Source organism: Varanus komodoensis, unplaced genomic scaffold, assembly GCF_004798865.1.
Source record: "Varanus komodoensis strain SLA01 unplaced genomic scaffold, ASM479886v1 scaffold15, whole genome shotgun sequence".
Taxonomy (NCBI): domain Eukaryota; kingdom Metazoa; phylum Chordata; class Lepidosauria; order Squamata; family Varanidae; genus Varanus; species Varanus komodoensis.
In genome coordinates this window covers 8,003,489-8,008,611 of record NW_025335440.1, presented here as the reverse complement: position 1 = coordinate 8,008,611, position 5,123 = coordinate 8,003,489, and positions in this window count along the sequence as shown.

Here is a 5,123-nt window from a genome sequence, read left to right as displayed (position 1 = left end):
TGTAGCCAAAATATGTTGCTGCAGATGTTGAGGGAGGGGGTTTCTAGAAAATTCAGAGCCTCTCCCGTTCAGAGCCTCTCTGTCATTCACTGTCATGGGAGGGAACTGTCTGCAGAAGTCATTCTTACAGTATTTTCCAATTGTCAAATATATTTGCATGGTCATCGCCATCGCCGTCATTGCTGTTGTTACTGAAAATGGCTGCTGTTGTGAGCTGTGTAGCCCGGACTTCAATGCTTAGCCCAAGGTGGCATTAAGCAAATATCTCTTGCCAAAGTCATGGCAACATTTCGTGTTCACTCAGATTTATTTTCCCTCCCTCCCTTGCATGGGGTAATAATACAGGGAGACTACTTGATTAGGCAATTGTGATGAAGATCACGTTGATGCTTCTCTATTATGCTGATTGTAGAATTCTTCTAATGCTGCATTTTTGCATTTTTATAGTTTTATTTCATCGCCTTTTTAATGATGGTGTCATGCTTTGGGTTTATTCACTACTCCTGTCTGAAAGGGACCACCAGGGACAGCAAACCTCTTCTTTATAAATATGACATGCTCGGAGCACATACAATCTTACCAGCAGATTATTCAAAATATTAGAGGTGGAAGCTGTCTCTCCTGCATCAACAATGGGTTGATTCTTTGCTCGTCACATCAGGACTTTGCATGCTTGCTTCCATCATTTCTGGGATTTGATCTGTGCTGTGCCTTACTCCCAAGAAAATGGCACCCAACAATGTTAGTTCGTTTTATTGCAAGGTGGTTCAGACATTTTTAAATCTCAGACCCACAGAAAATGAATACAAAATGGATGGGGAAGCCCTGGTTCTGTCTCCCTAGCTATCAGAATATGGTCTGAATAGGAAAGCCTTCAGCTGCAATCTCATGCTTTTATTTTTTGCTTGGGGGGGTGGTGCCTAAATTTTGACTAGGACTTATTTTTCAAAAATCCTGCACTGGCACTGTGCTCCAGTCCCTGCCCAAAAGTGTGGGAGAGAAGAGGGAAGGAAAGAGATGGGTGAGATGGACAGAAATGATTTAGACACAGTGGCTGTTGGCCTGAAAGAAAGGATGAAAACAGAGCCAATAGAAGGGGATGGATGGAATTGAGAGATGCAGATGAACAGACTGCCAAGGGCCAGAAAGGAAGAGATGAAGACGGGAGCAGAAGAGGAGGCGAGAGGAAGGCTGTCGGACAGCTGCGTCGTGTGTGCTGAAATTTAGCAGCCCAAAGTTTGGCAGTAGGTTGTGTCTGGAATGCATCTGTTGCTAGCAACAACTGGATCTGAAAGAGAAGATAAATTAGGTTTTGGGTGTTGCAAGCTATATATGGGGTCAATCTGTTACTCATACATTAGCTTAAAACATAAATCCAGGAAGGCTGAAAATTAGGTAAGCACTGAGATTTATGTGTTGTGATTCAGAAGTTCTGGCATTTAGCCATGAAGGTATTTGCCAACTTCAGTCGTTCCCAATTTCTCATTCTCCCCCCGCCACTCCCCTTAGCTCGGCTCTTCCCGAATTTTGTGTATGCTTCTCGTAATATATGCAGGTCAACTAATTTTTCAAGCATGCCCTCTCATACAATCTAATGCACTCATTTTTGTGTGCATTTTTTCTCAACATAAATATGGCTGTAGGGATCTTTCCATTTTACATCCTGATTCCATTGCTGCCTTGACAGAAATACGCATTGCAAAGGGCAATTGGCTGAAGATCTAAAGGTGCCTCAGGGGCAGTGGGGCAAGAGCTGAAGGCCTGTGCGCTCGCTCCTCCTCTCTCGCACTGATGAGAAAAAGAGTGAAGGCAGAGCAGGGAGGGAGGGGGCTGTGGGGGTGTTCTGCCCCAGGACCCCCACCTCCTGGAGCCAATCTAGCTGCTCCTTGAAGCCAACAGCATGAAGGGAGCTGCAAGGAAGGGTGGTGGCTCTTGTGTCAGTGAGCCCTCCGTCCGGCCAGGCTTTCTTGTCGACGCTAAAGGAGTGCTCCGTGGTGGTGGACCGACGTTGAGGCCAAGTTCCAGTACCAAGGACAGCTCCTATAAAGCTCCAAAGAAAAGCTACAGTCGAAGAGGAGCCCATCAACCTTTCCCGATTGCTGGAGGAAGACTTTGGTTTAGTATAACAAGGATATGTTCTCCTTTGTAACTTTCATAAGCAAACTAGACTAGATCAGGCTGTAAGATATGGCCAGGAACTCCCTGCTCAGATGCAGAATGTTGCTCCGTGTCGGAGATCGGAGACAAGACACAGTCAAAGGCTTCCCCGAGAGGTGTTGCAAAGAGGCGGTGGGTCTTCCTGATGGGCCACGATCTGACCCATCCAGGTCGCTCTCACATCCCTATCTTTCCCTGCAAGTCTTCAGATCGAGGAGAGAGTGCTGCCCATTTCCCCAAGCTTCAGCAGCAGTATTGAAAGGTCCAGTTTCCTTTGGATAAGGAAAGAACCAAGTCTTGGATCATCTGAATTCTTGTTGTTGACAGGGGAAAATCAGCCAGACAGCCCTGACTTAAGACCTCCCAGAAAAGGGACACCCAACGGCAGCCCAAGGTGGATTGAGCCTGCTCAGTCCATCGCCAAAGAATCCTGACCGACAGTTCAAACGTGCAGTGGAAAGGCATGGAATGGAGCTATATGGAAGCAGGTATGGTCGTCCGGAACAAGACATGGAAACATTTGGTTCATGAATGGAAACATTTGGTTCTTTGTGGATGCAAACAGGACGGTCTAGAGGAATTTCTCAAGGCACATTTTGCACAGTACATTCAGGGCTGGTTCGAGGTAACACTGGCACAAACACAGCAAAACAACGCTTGGTTTTCTCTGTTTCTGACTCCCTCATGTTCAGCAGCGAGTGGCATTTTGCTGCCTCTGTGTTCTCACTTCTCCGTTGGAGGGAGGCCATCTCCTTCAACCTTGGATAGATATCCTGTTCCAAGAGCCAGAAGGAGAGGAAAAGAGAGATTCCCCACTCGTGGGAGACCAGCTCCTGTCCTCAGTGCCCGTAAAAATAAATATTTCTGGGCTATTAGCCAGCAGTTGGCCTGACAAAAGATCGGCCAGGCAGCAGCCCTACCAATGTTTTAGTACAATGAGGACCATGTGCAAATGTGGGTTCGGGGGGGATGGAAAGCTTTGCAGGAATGATTTGGCAGAATGTGCCCAATCTGCCCAGCGAGTTTCCTCCTCCGCCTGCTTTCTGGTGTGTGTGACACCGTCTTTCCAAAGAGGAAACGAAGCCACAAAAAGGGGTGCTAGATTTCTGAAGAGCTTCGGTGGAATGGCCCCGAGAGCAGGGTGCTGGGCTGGCTTTCCAAAGCGAAGCATGCTGGATGGTTTTTAAGTGCAGCCTCCTCTGCCCCTGCTGCGTGCGTGGGCAAAATGGCCACGAATCCTTCTAGTGCCTTCTTTACCTGGAGAGAAAGAATCTGGCCATTCAAATATCTAAGTTTCCTTTCCACACACCACCCGACCATAATAATAATGGATAGGTTGCATAACACTAGAACAGTATTTATTTATTTATAAAATTGTGTGAATTTCAGTACACAACCTTTTCTTCCATTTGCCTTCTACAGAGCAGCACACCTAGGCTGCCCCAGGCCAGGTTTAAGGTTTAGCACAAAGCCCTGAACCACCTGGGACCAGGATGCCTTGGAGATGGCCGGTTGCCATGCCAACCTGCCCGGCCACAGAGCGCATCAGCAGATGTCCTCCCGGTGGTTCCACAGAGACCCATGGCCCAACCGGAGTCTACCCAAAGAAGGGCCTTCACTGTGGTGGCCCCTTGTCTGCAGAATTTCCTGCCTCGGGAGGCCAGGCAGGCATGGACACTGCTGTTTTCAGTGCTAGCCAAAACGGCCCTGTTCTGGGAAACCTTTCTTTCAGTGTGGCCATGGGCTTCATGCGACTTTTGTTTCTAATGCTTTGATTTTTTTTAAAAAATAACTTTGTGATGTTCACTGCTCCAGAATCTGTTTGGCTATGCAGCGGAATGCATATGCTGTGAATCCGTGCATTAATTAACGAGCAAGAACGCTAACACTGAAGGCACACTTCTCTGCCCCAAGGCGCTTACAGTCTAAATGCAAGAATTGGGGAGGGAACGGAAGATGCTAACAGCATGAAGGTGGCACATTCGGTCTGGCTTCAGCTCTTCAGTCACGGACAAGATGGCTTTGGAGGAAGACTTCAAAAATAAGAGGCAGATTGTAAGTGTCTTCGAGTTCTAGGTGGAAAGGGAGAGGTTTCTTCTTGCCACTCCAGGAAAGGGGGAGCAGCTCATGTTTCAATGCTGTCTTGGCTCAAAAGGTCTTGCCTCCGGAAAGCCAAGCTCCAACTGTTTTCCCTGTCTTGCTAGATTTCCAAGTGAAGGGAGATTTTTCAAAATGGGAGAAGATGGGAACTACAGGGCTCAAGCTAATGGGTCCAAAGTGATTCCCATGACTTTGGGCCAGTCACAGACTCTCAGCCCAACCCACCTCACAGGGTTGTTGTTGTGGGGATAAGATGGAGGAGGGGAATGATGTAAGCTGCCTTGAGCCCTTTGGGGGAAAAGGCAGGATAGACATTGAAAAAAAGGGACTTCAAGCCAGGAAAAGAGTACCCCCATCCCAGCTTTCTTTGGTCCTGAGCCCCAGTTGCTCTCAGTCTGGACAGGCCACTGCAATAGGAGATGGTGCAGCCAGTGGCTTCGCCTGGCAGGTTGTCCTCAGCTTAGCCTAGCCACTCACCACCTGGGCAGCATGGAAATGATGCCAGATGTTTGAGAACAACCACACTGCCAGCCATGAGGGACAGAGACTTTTTGGTGACGGCACCACTGTTCCAGAACTCATTGTTGGCTGGCCTGCATCAAGCCCTGCCTTTGCAGACCTTCTGAAGAGCCCTTAGGACTCACTTATTTTCAGAGGACTTTCTCCTAGGAGACTCTTAGAGATGAATGATTGAAATAGTTTTAGCTCGTGATTAACCGTCTGTCTGGTTTTAAACTGTTTGTTTGGCCTTTAAGCGTTATTATGAAGTTGCAAACTGAGTTTAAACCACGAATGACTGACATTTTATGACTCTTCTGTGCTGCTTTCAGCAGGCCCCTTTGTCCTGTAAATGACCTCTAAACAGC